Source organism: Athene noctua, chromosome 8, assembly GCF_965140245.1.
Source record: "Athene noctua chromosome 8, bAthNoc1.hap1.1, whole genome shotgun sequence".
Lineage (NCBI taxonomy): Eukaryota > Metazoa > Chordata > Aves > Strigiformes > Strigidae > Athene > Athene noctua.
The window spans coordinates 8,981,657-9,001,028 of record NC_134044.1 but is presented as its reverse complement, the minus strand read 5'-3'; positions in this window follow the sequence as shown (position 1 = coordinate 9,001,028).

Here is a 19,372-nt window from a genome sequence, read left to right as displayed (position 1 = left end):
TATATGATATAATAGGTAGCTAAAGAGATCAGAGTGTAGAATAGATTATTTGGAACAGAAAAATAAAGCTATAAAAATAAAGGAAAAAAAGTAACTTCTACCAAGGAACATTTACACAAAACAGGAATTGTTTTTTTTTTAACTTGAAGTGCTGTTAAAAAAATGCAATACTATTAAAAAAAAAACCAACAAAACAACAAACACTAAACACCCCACCCCCATTATTAAAGTCTACAGGAAGAACCTTCCAGAAAGAGGGTTTTTTTCAGATTATTTTTATTTTCCAAAATTTGAGAACAGTGAGTCAGAAATATTTGTAAATCACTGGGAGTACCTTCAGGCTCAGATCATTTCAGTAAAATTGCAATGTTTTATATCATTCTGGGAGGAAAGTGACTAAGAAAATTAATAACGATGGAAAATAATCTGGGTCAGATTTTTGGCTGCTGATAATAAATTTCAGTGGTACAACATCCATTTTTATAACCATTTGGAATAAGGCTATGGAGATATTGTAGTACTTATCTTCTGGAAGTATGCTGATGTCATATTTCTTGGCTTTCTAAGGACATTGGAAGGCAAATGTATTATACTGTACTTAAGTTTAGAAATGATGCAGCAGTTTATGAGAAGTGAGTAGTAGGAGAGTATGGAGATAGGAAAAGGAATCAGGCACACATTCATTCAAGTCTTTCTGGGTGAGCCTGCAACTCTGCTCCAGGGTATCATTGCTACCTTGCTTGGGAGAGCTCTAGACATCCTTGATAAGGGAGTACTTCAGAACATCAAAGCTGACACAGCACTGCCTTCAGCTTCTGCTGCCTGTGGCCACAAGCATATTTTCAGCTGGTTAGTCCATGCTGAGCTCCATGGTGCTGAAACATTACAGGGGTCATAAATGATGTGAGCACAGGTAAAAATGACTAGAAGAAAAATTACAAAATTTCAGGGTAAAAATCAGGTTTATCCACCACTGCTGGCTCCCTCAATAAAGGTATACAACACCTACAGTGTAAGGTACCTTTCTTGTAGTCTTTCATACTGGTACTTTTTTGTTGCCTGAACAGCTCTCCAGCCCGAGGATTTCACTAGAACTTCAGGTACAATTTTGCTCTACTGTCCATCTGGCTGCAAGGGTTAGTGGCAACCAGACCTGCAACATGGCTTCAGTAGTAGGTGTAATCACATCCTAATTCCTTAAATGACTGAAAGGTTTGAAGCTGTTTGCTCAGTTAAATATTTAAAAGTACTGTAACATTTGCATTTCAATCCTCATGTTCAATGAGCCACTGCTCTTACAAAGAAGAGAAGAAAGATGCCTTTAAGCCATTTTAAAGATCACGTGATGATCTGGCCATAAATAAAAAGAACTATTTCTGACAGCCCTGTGTCAGGATACAGAAATAGAGCTCACTGCATTTAAGAAACAAGATACTGCTTATAGCAGGCCATTGCTACATCAAGACCTTTAATTATGATGAGAACTGTCCATGCTTTAAATACCTCAACTTTTATGGGCCAGAGCAGCAGCTAAGTGCTTAGACAAGGCTGTAATGTTGTGTTCTAGACACTGGCTAAGAGCCAGTGCTCTTATGGCAGAGAGTAGTAGTATAGTGTAGTGTATTTCTACCTATTGACCCAAAGAACGGAAGGTCCTGCTGTGACTTGAACAGGCTGATTATGTGCCTACTCCTCAGTAAAAATGGAGGAGTATATAAAACACTTATCAGGCTAAAGAAGTAGAATAATATCCTTGCCACGTTTCTTCCACCAGCATCAGTCCAGACCAGATCAGTCCGGACCAGATCAGTCCAGGTCAGGGCCCCAATAAAAGGGCTTCAAACAAGCATGGAAAGACCTGGATGTGAGCTGGTGTCCCAGATGATATTAGTACTGCTTGAGACACTGCTGAGATACACCAAGGTGATTGAGCCAATGCTAGTACATTATCTGCTACTTGTATAGTACCATGTTTCCAGGAAAGATACAGGAATGTAACTGAGAGGCTGAGCAAATGTTGCATATATCAGCGTAGCACATGAAAGGCAAATGGTGATGCAGAAAAGAAACTAAGGGTGGGTGTTAATAGGATGCTTGCTATTCCATGGCACTGTAAGGCTCATAGCCCATATTTCAAGTCTATTTCTTGGGTAGATGATGTTTAAAATATTCATCCCTCTAAACCACACAAAAATTCCTGCCCTGTTGGTGGCCTTCTTGTAGGTGTTGTTTTTAGCAGTGGTGATTTGGCCCTGAGCAAGGTATTTTAAAGCAACCCTTGTAAGCTGGATGCCAGGGAACAACAGAGACTGAAAAATCTTCTTCCAGATAGACAAAATATATCTAATCCTATAATAGCTAGCATGAGGCGTTTGGCAGACATCCCAGAGTGAAGGACAGAGCTGATCAATATTAAACATTCACGAGCAAGTAGAGCAAGCCAACAAGAAAAATAGAGCAGGTAGCCACTATTTTGAGAGAAGAGGGAATGCTCAGGCTAAGGGAAACAGAGTTGGTATTTGGACACTATCTCAGTTAAATGCAGATTTTGTCATGTGGGTTGTATAACTGTTGAACATGATTAACTGTAAGCACAGTTTTCTACCTAACTGTCTCACAAGGCCTCTCTGGAATACAACTTTTGCCAGAGCTCTTCAGATTCCACAGCTGAAATATGACATTCTTTTTAAGAAAACAGCTCTACAGATACACTTTTAATAAGGTTAGCCTATAGACTTTCATCTACATCCTTTGTGCAGTAGTGAATAAGAAAAGGAAAAAAAAAGGTAGTAACCTGCCTCATGGAACTTTAAAGTCTGGAAAAGAGAAGGAAAGTAAAATTAATTCATTAGAGAAAAATATTCTCCATCAAGTCAGTATATCCCAATAATATGGAGCTTTTCAACTACTGTTCCAAGAATTCCATTCACTAAACTTCAGAATAGGATCAGATTTTAATTCATTCACAGAAGGACACAATGTGGCCCATGACATTCTAAATCCCCAGGACTGTTTATGATGTCTGTCACAATTAAGTTAATCTGTGCTTCGAATTTAATTCTCCATTCCTCAGGCTTTCCATCGTTTCATTCAAAACCCATTCAGAGATGGTCCCTAAGTCTTAATAAATTAGAATTGCTTTGACATGCAACTGTTTTAGACCTTACTGCTATGAACAAGAGCTAAAAAGAGAGTGAATGTAAATATATATTATATCAGGTGCTATAAAGTTGGCTTGTAAATCTCTTAAATATTCCTCCTATTCACCAGACTTTCTACACTTCATTTTTATATGCCCACAATTTAAAGTAAAATCTGAGGTTTTCCTACGTTCTTCTAATCCCACTGTTTCTAGTGTCCTGAATGCCAGACTCACATATTTCAGATGCATTCCTTGCATGCAGAAGAAAGGATATTCAAATAACACTTCAGAATGTCAGCCAAGCATATTTCCTTTCAAACTCATCCTCAGTTCATGCTGTTTCTTTTGTATTCTTCCTGACAAAAATATGCCCTATTTCTCTTGAGCTTTTCAAAGAGATAGGGACTGTCTAGGAAACATGGAACATCTCTTACCTTATCAAGACAGGAATGGGAGTCAAATCTGTAGTCAGCAGCACATGCAGAAAACAGGGGATTTCAACTTTTCAGCAGGAATGAGACCAGTATTTCAAGATAAGTCTTTATTGACAAACATGAAGAAGCAAGGGACAGAGGAGATTCAGGAACCTTGATGTGAGGGATAAGACATCCTTTCAACATTTGCTCTTACCAGCAGAAGATGACAATTAACTGTTCAGCATATAAGAAAGGACAGTTGTTTTGGGATGCTCATCTCCAGCTGCTGGTGTAAAGTCTTACAATTTTCATTAATATTTTCCTCACTGTCTGGGGTTGTCAGTCTTTTTACATAATATGGTTGATTTTCCTGCTCACACTTGCCCAGTAAAGGGAATCAAATTAGAGGGCATGACCCAAAGAAGCAGACAACTTTGTATGTAGCTGTGTTCTGTAACCATCATCTTGTTTCTATTCACTTCTCTTGAGCTGAATTCCCCTCTAGAGGGTAATGAGTCCCTGTCCCTAATCGCATAACTCCTATGTTAAGATGAAACTTAGCAGAAGCCATAAAAAACTCCTACCATCTACTATGAAGGTCACTTTATAAGAGAGAAGGTCTCTGTAGTAGCTAGTAATAACTAAACGATAGTTCTCTAGCCTTCCTGTGTGTTTCCTATCTATATTTAATTCTATTATAGTAAGAAAAAAAATAGAAAAATAATCAATAAATTCTTTAATCACATAGGAATGGAGGGATACAAGTGAATGTAAATTAATAGATGCTGTGTAATTCCAAAAAAGCAAATTAAAGAAACTAGGCAAAATCCAAATAATTTTGTTGCTGTGTGCCTTAGTGAATGATAGCTCTGGGAACAAAATTCCAGCAAGATTTGTCAGTTAGTCAAAATAAATGTTTGTAATTATAAAATGAAGTGAGTTTTAATTCAATAGTCTCAAAATAGAAAACAGAACATAAATCCGAACTTGCATGGGAGAAACTGGAGACAGAAAACAAATCATGATTGTTTACAGAGACTCCAAAGAGATCAGAGTATTTAACATATGCTCATTTTCAGAAGCTTGGGAATGGTAAGTGATTTTTATTGATGTTCCCTGTAGAAATAATAGATGGGATGTTGGACACTTTAGTCAAAGACTCTTCTAATCTCCACATACATGTTTCAACTGAACAGACAAAATTCATAGACTAATATAATTGCAATCATAATGCTAATTGATGGAGTAACTGTACATATACCACATGGAACTTCAGAATTTAATCCAAAACAGTAAACACCACCTAGAGACATCTTAAACAAAATATAATTCTGCAACTCTAAGTGCCCAAGTGTTTACTGTTCTAGTGATGACTCAGTTACTCAGTGTACTCTGCTAGATTACATCGCACCCTAGCTTCCAGTTGTGTCTGTTATCACCTTGGCATCACTACTGAAGGTATATCTCAATGCTAAGGGCCACTTCAGAAGCCAGACTTTCAGTTCCCAGTAAAAAGGTCCATCAAGACAAGGTATACAATCTGCTGAGCTCTTAATCGTGTTTCTGTAGAAGTCAATAACATTAAACTCCGTTGTAAGCATAGGCAAAAAGCATCAAAATAGCTCCATGAAGGTATGGCTATGGGTCTTCCTAAACATTTTCCATATAAATTCTCTTATTGTAAGATGGACTGAGTGTTTAAGAAGCACAAAATCATGGTGAATATAGTTGGTGAAACTTGAGAACAAGAACCTAGAAAATGCCTGTGGGCAATTCACATACTCAGCAGCTCAAAGCAACTTGATAGGATGCCTTTAATGTATGATGGGTGAAGAGACCATTAAGTGAGATCACCACTCAGTTCTCAATCTCCTGGGCCATTAAGTGCAATCAAGGGGCAAACACAAATCGTAAGAGGCCAGTCACACTTTCTACTCAGAGAACTCCAATTTTGTTGAATTGGTCTCTTTAGCACTAAACAGTTCTTGGAAACAGTTTTGATGAGCTGTGCAGTTACACAGTGGCTTAGGAAGCAGACAAAGAATTTTAGACCAGGAGACAAAAATTTATTAATATCTTCAGGACCTTATAATAATAAACAATACAAAACTTCAGAAATTATATGACAGAAGATTTAAGCTCCATAGGCAAATTCTTCATTAGAACTTTATCCTCTGTTCCTAAATGTGAAAACCTCTAACAAACTCTGTCAGGCCTCTAAATGTTGTGATGAACAGCAGGATGCATGCTGATGATGCAGTAAACCTCGTCTCTATTCTCATTAATACTCAAAAAAAATTATCTGCAATGTTAAAGTTAGATGCAAAACAAAAAAGTCAGAGAATCATACTCTTTGGAAAAACTGTTTCAGGTAACAAAATCAGCAGACATTACTATCTCAATCTCACAAAAAAAGAAACACAGGAATGGATTTCTGCATATCCTTGCCATGTAAGGAAAATTTCACTGGGCTGTTTTCTCCCGGTACTGCCCTCTTGTGGTCCTAATTATTCTTGCAGAAACCGTTTTCTTCTCATGTGCATGGTAGACTTCTCTCTTCTACCTGCATTCCTGATATTCCACAGATTCCAGCCCCTGGACTTTATACAAAACAATTACAGATAGTGTTCTTCCTCTGCTCTTCGAACTTGCAGCAAGCCATCTGCTTTGTCTATCCATAGACTCCTTCATCCCTTGAGCTGAGGAAGCTGAAAGGCAAACCTCCCTCAGGTCCTGAGGGACCACCTACCGCAGCCCCATTAGCCACTGTCTAGAAAGATCTGCAGATCCCTGGAAGCACTTCAGAGCTGCCTTTGCCAACAGCACTTGAGATTCTCCGCACATTTCTGGGATGTACTTTTTTCAGTCACAAAGCCATCCACTTTCTATTATCTCTCTACATCACAGTCTTTAATGTACTATTTTAGCTCAGAGCAGACCTTGATAGATTATTGTAGAATAAGGAAAAGCCTGTTCCCAACTGATTTAATAGGATGCTGGCCACTGGATGATTCTTCCCTTTTTAATTTCCATTAAGGAAGTTGTATGGTTTCTCAGAAATCAAGTTATTTAAATTAGGTGAAATACATGGAACATTCCTACAGCTATGTTATCAGGAAAATCTCGTCTATATATTGCCCTTGAGAGCTTACAACCAGTTATGTCTGAGACATATTGTACTGTTTGACTCAGCCACTGATAACTTGTTATTTAATTGCCGTCACAGAAAAATGAGCAGTGTGTGTCAGCTATGCAGTAAATATCCTCTGGTGTTTGGGATTTTTAGTTAACATAAGTGCTTTTTTTCTTTTTTTTTTTTTTTTTACACAGCTGATCACATCCTACAGTAAATAAAGATATAACTTTAATATGGTGCGGTTAAGAGAGAGATTAAAAGCTTGGAAAGGGAAAATAAAGCATTAAACAACAGAGATTTATTGGTGAGGGTGCAAAACAGAGGTCATGTCAAAGAAGTTCTCTATCAAATTCTTATTACTAAGGTGTAATAACTTTATGTGAAAACATACTGCATGTCAAATTGTCATTCAACATTCTGTACTTTGACCTAGAAGTCAGGATAATACTAATCTATTATATGTAATTGCAGATGTTTTTATATTTCCTCTTTCTAATTATTTAGATTTTCTCAATGATTTCTGTAAGGATCCTATATTGTTGTATTTTTTATTATAAGAAGGTAATAGTGATGATCTCTTACTAGATCTCCAAATTGCTGTGATAGAAACGATCTCGGACTTGGAAGCATGGTAGAAACCACCAAACACTGTCAGAGACCCACAGACACTAAGAAAGAAGGTCCTATAACTCTCCTTGAGTCCTGGAAGGTAGAAATCAAATAACTGAAAACTGCAATGATTTACACCCATAGTTCATAATGAGTCAACTTCAGAAATTACAGTATTTGTAAGGAAATAGTCAAGTACATAATGTTTTTGCACTCAGATTCCTAATCATTGCTTTTCACTTAAGAATGTAAACAATAGAAACCGTGGGCCATTAGAAAACACTTTTATCTCATACAATGTCTCGAAGCTTCCTTTGAACTTCCTTTGAAAATACATAGCTGTATTTGGTGTTTGAAAAGCAGACAGGTTACCAGGGTCATCTTAATGTCTTCAGACACATAGATTTCAGGTTTACTAGATTTCCTAAATTTGATTCACACAAGGCCCAGCTTTCTGTCATCTGCTCCCATTCAGTGTATTACTATCTAACCTTCACTGTTCAAGAAAACACTTCTATTAGGAAAAATGGTGCTAAGGGGTTTTTCAAGTTACAGACAATATTGACTCATTGATTTAGACACATGTGATAGCTTTTCCAATTAAAATATTTTTAATACAAAATTTTAAATAATATTTTTTTTCCTTCACTTTCAGAATCTTTTCAATGTGCCTCACTGAACACAGAGTAGTTAATAAGATTTTTCAGCCACCCATCATTTATTGTGCCTGAAAACAGAATCAGACAATCATCTAGGTTAGAAAGGACCTTGAAGATCACCCAGCCCAACCATTAACCTAACTCTGACAGTTCCCAACAATACCAGATCCCTCAGCACTATGTCGATCCAACTCTTAAACCCCTCCAGGGATGGGGACTCCACCACCTCCCTGGGCAGCCCATTCCAACACCCAACAACCCATTCTGTAAAGAACATATTATATGAGGGTGGTTTGGTAAATTAAAAGAAAAATCACATTTTCCCAAAAATGTACCATAAATACTGTCAAATGTTCACTAAGTGCTAACTTTCTACAGTCTGTAATAGCACAAGACAATTCCTACATCGACATTATGAGAATGTCACTAAGTACAGCAACAACATAAAGGCTTTTTTGGAAGATATTTAAGAGTATTCACGACATTACAATGCAGGAAAGGAGATAAAGAGACCTGAATTCCCGCTGCACTGGAAGAAGGATGGGGGAAGAGTAAACAGTCATTTCAGTCCTTAAAAGCTGCCTGGGGATAACTTTAAGAAGCATAGCTACGGCTAGTGTGTCCCACTCATGCTTTCTTGTGTGGAAAAAAAAAAAAAAAAAAAAAGGAAAATTGTAGCAGGAGTCTCTCCTCATGATAAAGAAAATTGGAAAAGTTTGTAAGCTAATAGCAAAATCAAAAGCCCCGTTAGTCTGGAGTTGGCTTTTAGGAAACGGAGGTGCTTGTGACAGTACTTTATTCTTACCTATCAAAGTAGCACCATTGTTTTTTACCCTATGTGTGCTCCTGATATAATACTCAGTAATAGCCAGTACAATGAAAAGTACAGTGTAGCTTTTCAGAATAAGGGTCAAAACTTATCAAAACTCAAATCTGGTGATTTTTAAATCAATTTTTCAGCAGTAGAGCATATACATTAATTTGGTGGATACACTATTGTCTATACAAAATAATTCCTGCTGTGAAAGGAAAGTAGAATCCAACTTTAACCATGGAATTATCATTCCCACATAATACCATATGAATTACTGACAGGCTAGATCAGCTGTGACAGGAGGAAATTGTAAAACATTGTTATAAATTACATTTATTATGGACCTTTGACCTTTCTACCTATCATGTGATCACTTAGACCAAACTTTGCTTTCCAATTCATTTCCCCAGTTCTGCAGCTATCATTTGAAATCTGAGTAGTTTCAAGGGAAACCTTTTGAAAGTAAAACAGAACTATCACACTTTTCTTTTTCCTGCCTTGCCTCTCCACCTGCCCAAATGAGATTGTTTTTTCTTAATTCTACTGGCCAGAAGCCCAAAGATCCAAACATGTTCTTTGGACCAATGACCGACTGCCAATTTACCCTAAATGACACTCTTTGAATATAAAACTAACTACATCATAATGTTCCTAAGAGCTATTTCAGAAATTCTTTCATAAGTTCAGGAATATGTTAACAATAGCTTCTAAGCCTCTAGAGCTGCAATTACATTACTTCAAGACTTTGCTAAACATAATAAAAATTATTCAAAAACTAACCATATAACTCTGCAATATTACTAAACCATTTGTTGCTATCCTAGGACAGTCATATACACAATTCTTAATGGTTTAATGGGTCTAACTACGTGCTAGTAGTTTCCATCCAGGGTTCCTGTCTCTAAAAGAGGATGTTTCTTTGTCTCTACGAACACATGAACAGAAAGTGTTATCTAGTCCTACTCCTGTTCCTTCTCCAAATACAGCTCTTGTGATTTCCATGGTCTTTCTCAGCCTTAAATCCATACAAACATATCAACTCTCAGAACATAGTCACGGGTTTTATGGTATCTGATTTGTGTCAGATTGTTGAATAGGAACTTCAGCTTTTATTTCTGCCCACCTAATTTGCTGGAAGTTGAAAAATTGTTTACATTTATTGACAGAAAATATTTTTGTCGTTTTTAATGGCATAGTTCACAAGATAGCTTGGAATAAATAACATTACTGATATGACATGCAACAACAGTCTCTACATCAAGCCTTTCTATGTGAGTTTACTTGGAGTAAGAAATTACGTATTTTCCATAGAAAGGAAGGAAAAGAACATCATTGATCTTTCAGAAACTAAGTGTATATTAAGAACCTTCAGAAAATTTGTTGTGTAATAATCTTTCAAAAGCAGATAAAAGGTTAACTACTTACATACTTTTCAGGGACAGAAACACATTCATTTCCATTAATATAATCATAACCTACAAAAGACTATTCAAAAGACTCTCACCTTTACTATACAATAGGAAAGCCGCCGACAACAAAAACGCAATAATTATATTGCACTACACTGCCAAAACTGGGTGTTAAACAAAATAATAAACTTATCTTTATTCAATTATTTTTATTTTAGCCATGCAACTCCATCCTACATGCCAGTCTATATGTGCTATAACATGGAATGCCATGGTTGTAAATTAGGAAGAGTCAGTAACTTCCTTGTTTTAACTATCCCTCTTCTAAAATTATTTCTGCTATTCCTTGCTCTTCATAGCACTTCATAAAATCCTTTGGTTAAGTTCTATTTTGAGTTTAAAAAAATATCATTACCCATATTAATGCACTGGGAAACAGACACTCAAACAGAGAGCAAAACCATGTGTTAAATCAGAAATGGGATTAAATATTAGTTTTCCTAGTTTCAAATCGATATTCCTTATTCAGTAGGTCATATTAAGATCCACTTCTTGCACCGTGACTTGAGCCAATGCTAAAAACCTCATCTTGCATCAGTATATTAAAACAGGTAAGATTTCCATGTTTGTGGCTCATAAAAATAAATTTATCATGGGTCCTAAATAAGAGAACGAACAATGAATTTTAAATGGACAGTTGACTTTAAAACTAATAACTCTTTAATATTTTAGTTGTCTTAAAAAATAGGGTGGTAATACTCATTTCTACAAAAGGAGTGAGCTGAATATGTCTTTAAAAGCATAAAGTTCAGCACACACATTTTTAAAATAATCAAACAGTCCCTTGGTTCCTTTGCAAAAGAATTTTAGATAGGTTCAAGAAAGAGGAGAGTCCACTCTTTTACAAACCCTGTTATCCTTGCACAGAAGCTAAAAAGCCTCAACCTAGTAAGCTTACATCAAAAAATGTCACTAATACATAACCAAAGTTGTAAAAATATGCAAATATTAGTGAGAAAAAGGAGAACCTAGGAACTGGATTTTTTTGAAAAATACCCAACTTAAAAAATAAGAGAAAGCTATGAATCTTTTGAGCGTGTTTAGAACTAGCCCATCTCTTGTGATAGCTGGTTGGTTTTGTTTGTTTGTTGGTTTGGGTTTTTTTTCTATTTGCTTCCAAAGTTTTCAGTTTTTAGATAACTGAAGACCTGGTATTTTTCACAAAGAACAACTGCTTAATAGCATTTTAAAAAGATAATTTAATGATGAGAAAAAAAATCATTAGAAGTGTTGACTATCTTTGCTGAGAAATGCAATGGAATTTATACTGGCCTAAAAGTGTCAACTTTTTACCTCTCACAGGCTCCTCTATTTGAGGCAGTGGAATCAAGGAAAGGGAGAAAAGTTGGTTTGTCCTCTATCCTGTAACTGAGACTGCATGACAGATCACAAAGCAGGCAATATCCTTGGAAAATACATAAACCCAGGTCAATCTTTTCAGGAGAAACTGTAACCTTGTACTAGTTGTCTTCAACTTGATTAGCCAGCTACCAAGGATTAATGTTTGTTTGGATTATTCCTAAATTCTGCTGGAAACAAAAACTGTTGAGTAATCATGGATGTATCGTGAAAACGTCTATGAGTTGCTATATATAAAACCCAACAAAACCACAAAGCAACTAACTTATATTCTCTCTCCTTTTCAACTGCATGGAGAAAGTGTTCAGACTTCTTACTCTCTTCTTAAATGGACAAAATTAACAAAAACCTTTGAGAAAAGATCCTTTAGTATGCCGACACCCAACCAAGCTTTTATGGCTTAGCATGTGTCTGCACAGTGGCTCAGTTGTGATGACTTATGTGCAAATCTACTCTTCATCTGCAAGAAAACTGCAGTCATGCCGCTCATTTTCCTGCAAGGCTGAGACAAATTATTTTGTGTTTGCTGCAAGGGCCCGCTTAGACAGTACTTTCCACAGACCAGCTGATGTGCAGTAACTTTTGAAAGAAATTTTTCTGATTATAACCAAAAGGCCTATTTAAGCAGGATTCAAATTCTTATGGCACTTCAGAACAGAATCAGCACTGATACAGTAAATTGGTCAAGAAAAGGCTGATTTTCTGAAATTGTGTCACTAACACTATCACAATCTTCATTTTTTAAGTCCAAAGACACACATGAAAAAATTGTCTTTAAATGTATCCTTCTCAGTTTACGTTTTTCTCATTTATACTTCAACACTTAAGGAAAAAAAAAAAAAAAGTACAACTCATTAAATCATGGTATTTCTCCTCAGGCTCCAATACTGATCAACCATAATTTACAGTATCTAAAACTATATGTACTTTTTCAACTCAATGTACACATATTTTATTGTCCTTTACAACACTATAAAGCTAATATCTCTCACTAAAGACAAAGACTGTTTTGCTCTCTCTATACAATTGGTGGGTGAAAGATGTCAGTTCAGCAACTGGAAGTACAGAACGTGCAGCTTGGCGTATTTTTTAAGGTTAATGCAGTTCTTCATAATGGTAGAAAAATGACTGAAGTATTTTTTCATAACTGAGAGATACCAGACTGAAAAGTGCATTGGAAATCTCAGTAGAAAACAAACAAACCAACTGAGAAAAATCTTTTTGGCTATTTAAATACCGGAGTACACCCAAACTAAGAGCAACATAATAGATGGATGAATCAATTATATACTTTTGACCTATCAATAAGAAGACCCCTTAAAAATTCTGCCAAATTTTACCCACTACTGTCTCAACATATCAATCATTCTCCTCATTGCCTGGGGTTTAAAATGTTGATAAATGGCAGGAGGTTGCCAGATTATTATGTATACCTCCTGCGTTGTGGAGCCAAACACTTTTTGTTTCATCTTCTCCCTGAACAAAAAGAGTGAATGTAAATTTTTCCTGTTTGCCATTTTACACTAACTACATGAGTCAGGTGGTGTCTTTGGAGGGGGAATATGTAGTTTTTAAATAGAGAGGGGAAAAAAGGGAAGAGAAAATGCAAAAGTAAAGGAGGTAGGACTCTGGTTTGCAAATGAGTGCATCATTGTGTGAAACCAAAGTTACCAGCTTGGTTGTTTTCTCAGATATATGGATACCAAATCAGAACTTAATTTTATAAAAAGCAAATTTGGATGTAATTGATCTATGCAGCATATGACTAGAGACACCACTGAAGAATGAACTAACAGGTTCTGAATTTCTTATGAAAAATCTTAGTCTATTAGCCAAAAACAGAAACCAGAACAGAAACAGATTTAATACATCTGTAGATCGGGGTGATGCATGCAATAATTGAATCCATTCAAATTAATTGAGCGACAGCTAAGTTCTAGTTATTCCATGTACCAATTGCTTATTTACTATCTAATCTAAACTATTTTTTTCCCTGTCTAAGGATCTGAAGTGGTCAAACCACAGCAATTTATCCAAGCTTTGAACAAAGTCCAAAATTATTATTGAAAAAATAATACTCAATACAGCTTCAGTAATGAAGGAATAGAGACACACATTATTTTCCAGTGTAATACATTGTTGGATGGATCAGGTTTAGAAACCCGAGGTGAAAGAGTAGCACTTCAGCTAAGTGTTGTTACATGATCATAGAATCATGTAATTGTTTCGGTTGGAAGGGACCTTTAAAGATCATCTCATTCCAACCCCCCTGCCATGAGCAGGGACACCTTCCACTAGCCCAGGTTGCTCAAAGCCCCGTCCAACCTGGCCTTGAACACTCAATCCCACTGACCGTGTCACCAACAGAGATGTTAAACAGCACTGGGCCCAACACCAACCCGAGGAACGTCACTCATCACTGCTCCCCACTGGGACATTGAGCCATTGACCATAACTGAGTGCGGCCATCCAGCCAATTCCTTATCCACCGAGTGATTCATCTGTCAAATCCATGTCTCTCCAATTTAGAGACAAGGATGTTGTGTGGACAATGCCAAAAGCTTTGCACAAGCCCAGATAGATGACATCAGTTGCTTTTCCCTCATGCAGCAGTGACATAAGCCTATTGTAGAAGGCCACCAGATGTGTCAGGCATGATTTGCTCTCAGTGAAGCCATGTTGACTGTCACTAAACAGCTCCTTATTTTCCATGTGCCCTAGCATATTTTCCAGGAGGATCTGCTCCATGATCTTGCCAGGCAGAGGTGAGACTCACTGGCCTGTAGTTTCCCAGGTAGTCGTTTTTCCCCTTTTTAAGAGTGAGGGTTATGTTTCCTCTTTTCCAGTCAGAAGGAACTTCACCAGACTGCCACGACTTCTTAAATATAATGGATAGTGGCTTACCCACTTCATCTGCCATTCCCTCAGGACCCACAGATGCATCTCATCAGGTCTCATGAACTTGTACACCTTCAGATCCTTAGTATAGCTCACACAAATTAATAGAATTAGAATGATTTACACTCTATAAGAATATGACCAGAGACTCCGAGATGCTGATTCTGAATCAGCACAGGTAAATTTACAGTGGTGTGAAATACATACTCAAGGAGAAAGTGATGGCTATTCCATCTGGCTGAACAGGTCTCTTTAATAAAGCTGTTTTTTCCAGTATTAGTTTCATGTTTCCATCTCACTGCAGGTTGTGCACTGATTATATGTTTCTTTCCAAATATTGGATGAACTGCTGGAATTTGATCAGATGCTTGATATATTTGCTGGTCCAGCAAAATGAGTTGAATATAATCAACACAGAACTCTCTTTTGCTTTAAATTTTCATTGCTCTAAAGCTCTTCAACTGGAAAGTGTGGCTTGCTATCTATTTAGATTTGATTTCTTTTCTTTGGGGTTGGTCTGACATTTTTTTCTGCCTGGCTGGAAAGGGATGCATTGAGGCATACTTTTAAAACCAGAGGATACGTACATTATAGTAAAGCACTTCAGTACATAGCAAGCACGAACATTCCAGGTGCAGAGTAAAGAGCACAGTAGGAAGTAGCTATAAGCGGATCTTATAGGTTGATTTCTTTTTCTACACCATTCAATATTGAAAATTTTTTGTAAGAGGGCATGTTAGGAAGATGTGTTCTCAAAAAAAAACCCTAAAAAAATAAAAGGCCTACTACACAACAATTTAATTTGACAGAGGTAATTTGAAATATTTTCATGCAAGAGACTTGATCAAAGGATAAGCAAGAAATTATATCAATCAACTTAGTGCTTGACAGAGAATATTTATTTTTTTTTAATAAAAAGAATCCAAAACAGAAATTAACTTTGATTTTATCAAGGATGTACTGCATTAGGCACAATGAACGCATGATTTCAGATATGTCCCCAAAGACAGCACGCATTACCAGGAACTTTCTTGGTCTTTCATTTCTGGCTTTTCTATGAGTAGGACATGGTACGGGATGTGAGTCATGTGCAAAGAAAACATGATTCTACAGGAACTGTGACCAAGTCAAGAGTCAACTCTCCTTATAGCAAATTGTGCTTATTATTTTGTCAGATGCATGAAACTCATGTTTTTAAGCCTTCAGATAAAAGTGCTTAATTCCCTTTCTTGAAAGAGAACATGCCGATATGAACTATTACTTATTAGTTCCCAAGAAAAGCTTTCTCTGTCACAATAGCAAAGGTGACATATTAGTGGTAGATTCAACTTTATATGTTAAATTTAGGAAAGACACTATAGTTATGTTAGACAAAAGATCAACAACATTACTAAAAGACTTAGTCCAGTTTTATATATGCAAACAGTCAGTCTTGCCGCTTTACTTTCATCAGGTATGCCTTTAGCTGAAATGCCTTTGTAACTTCATAATGCATAAAACTGACGTAGATAAAGTGTTTACAGAGGTTACGGTATCCATTTTAGGAAAGTAAATGCAATAGCTAATTCAGGAAAGGCTATTTTGGACAAACACTATTGAACAAATGAAATTACAGTATGTTACCAGCTTAGGACAATTACCAAGTATTATGTTTTATTCATGTAATTTACTGATGTCTTTGACCAGTCTGACATTATGAAGATTGAGTCAGTCAGAATTTATAGACAACAAGCAGAGTCAATGACAACTTGCCTCGTTAAGAAGAAATGTTGGATCACTAAAGAAATACATTTAGTCATTTGCCTGTCAAATCCTGTTTTTAAAAAATGCCATGAGCCGATTTCTCCTTCTGAGTGTATGGGCTCAACATTTATTGTGGCTTTCCTGTCTTCCTCCTCTGTCTGAAATTGACAGCATGATGGAAGTACCAGCTACTGTACTTCCTCTGAATGGAACCATGATGATCTTAAGAACATGCAACCACACGTTTGCACACAACCTCTTCTCTGAACTAAGCATCACAGACTGATACAGAAATTCACTTAAGTTTGATGTTTGAAATGAAACACCCTGAGGAGCTTACTTTATACCCATTATTATGGATGGGCTTTCAGGTCAAGGAAGAAATCAGGAAGTCAAATATTTTACATACAAAGAGATCAGAGAGGAGCCATCACCCATCGAATATATTTGGGGATGTTGCATGGAACCCATATTAAGTCAATACAAAGTTGTCAGAGTAATTTTGTTTTATACAGTTTATAAGAACTGCAAAAACTAGGATCACCTCCTCTCATGTCTTTCATACTTTCCTAACTCCCTAAAATGTGGGGGGTTTGGTACCAGGAGAGAACCTTAGGACATCAAGAATTATTAGATAATATTAGTTCAGTGCATGTCTTATACTGGAAAGCATCCAGTTGGCATGAAAACACAAGTATCACCAGATCTTGAAATAAGATAAATCTATAAACAAGAGATGATAGGTTAAATATGCTGACTAAAAATAAAGAAATCTGAATAATAATAATAATAATAATAATAATGATGCCATAAATGTCTGTGTCATATTCTCTATTGTAATATCTCATCTGATAAATTAATATTTGCACTTTTATCTCCAATTTAAGATAGAGCTCAGAAAACAATACAGTCTTTGACCATACAACAGCATGTCTTCTCTACACACATGAAAAACTTATTATAGAATCCAGCTTTATTTTCCTTCACAACTGTAATAAGTGAAATTTAAAGGCATATACAGCATATAACTAATAGAGGTATAGATTTGTGTGTCCGTATATCCTCCTTGTGTGCTCATATGTAATGATCTGTAATAATCAAGTACATATCACCACACGAAGTATTTAAAAGGCTTAGAAAATCTCTTATAGTCAACAATCAGTTTAGCAACATGGATAATTTTAATAGACACAGTACTTTAGAACAAGACTTTACCATCTGTTCTGCCCTCTAATTACAAATGCAACAAGAATATAATTCACAATTGCATCATTAAAAAGACATATGGAATTTAATGTATGTCGTTGCTCCCCTTTAACGTAGCATGCATCTGTTATGTTTTCCTCTTGCTTTGTAAACCCCCCAAAAAAACCCCAAGGAAAACTTCTTTCTCTTAATAGCTAAAATTCTCCCCATTTGTGTTTTTTCCATAAAAGGCATTATTCATATAAGATTTCTGAGCATATGTAGAATACATATGAATGCAAGTGTCTGCTTGTCCCCTATAAGCTATTCTTACATATACACTTCCAGAAGACTGTAAAAAATCCCTCTAGGTATCTGGCTGTGTCAATAGACAAAGTGCTCTCAGATCTTCATGAATCAAAAACAATTGAATCAGTAGATCTGGGCCAGCTTTCATATAGTTTAATAAAGTGCTGAATGTCCTTATCTGTTTCAAGAGAATTAATTCATAGAATCATAGAATGGTTTGGGTTGGAAGGGACCTTAAACATCATTTAGTTCCAACCCCCCTGCCATGGGCAGGGACACCTTCCACTAGCCCAGGTTGCTCAAAGCCCCGTCCAACCTGGCCTTGAACACTGCCGGGGAGGGGGCAGCCACAGCTGCTCTGGGCACAAATCATTTCTGAAGCCCAGGGTTGAACCAAGGACTTTTAGATCTTCAGTCTAATGTTTGATTCAAGAGAATGAAAGTTAAAAGAAAATGCCTGATTTTGTAATTATCTGAAGGCACAGGAAATATATGGATGTCTAATTTACAAAAAAACCCAAACTCTAATACCACCAGGAACATACTTCTTCAAATCCTTAACTATCTTTCTTATCAGACCTAGTGCTCTCATAAATCTTAAGTTCATAAGACCCTAAAAGTAAGACTATACTTTGGTAAAAATCGTACCTAAAAATCATCAAGTTAAATTTAAGACATCACCATGTGGATTTATCCAGTTTAGGCTTTACCACCTGTAAAGCACTACTGCACTTATACAGTAATCAATTTGTAATTAGCTCAGGAACAGCACCTGCTATCACACTTTTGGCTGCAGGACACAGACTTTTGAATATGGAGTACATGTTCCCAAATTCCTTTGGTGAGTTTTAAACACATTCTTCATTAAAATGTGTGATGTACTGGAATCTCCATTTTGAAGATCACTGAACATGTAAAAAAAGACAAATCCTTACAATTAAACTATTCCTTGGAAAATAAGGAGATACAATCCAAGTATAGCAGAGCATAAGATTCTTTCAAACTTCCCCCTTTCTTTGAAGGTGCTATGTTTTAAAACTCATCATGAAACACTTATTTTCAAAGAAACAATTCCAAATAAACATGCAATGTGTATTTTATTCAGTGGTGCATGAGATGGGAAAAGTTGAAAAAATCAAGCATACAATACAGGGAATTCTAAAGATAATGTTGCTACAGCAACTCACCCACATCACAGATTCTGTATTTTTATTATATTCTTTCTACAACATAAACAGTAATTTAATACGGAAGAGATTTAACAAGGAAAGTAGGAGGACAGAAAACAAAGTCATTGAGTTATAACTGGTATAACCCCCCTGAATTAATTTTATTCTTAAAAAGGACATCATGAAGATTCAGAGATTTTGAGATCAAAATGTTCAGTTGACAAGTTGTAGCAGTGTTGGTTGATATTTCTCTTAAATGTAAGTCCTGAATATTCCACTGGAACACAGTATCAATCTGGGTTCCCTTATTTTTTCTCTCTCTTTTATCTATTTTTTATTCTTTCCCACAGCAGCAAAGCATGTGTAACAGAGAATACCTTCAGTTGCTTGTGTACCATCTTGTATGCTTTTGGGAAAAAAACCTCATCAATGCCTTTGTAGAAATTAATTTTATTAAAGGGTAA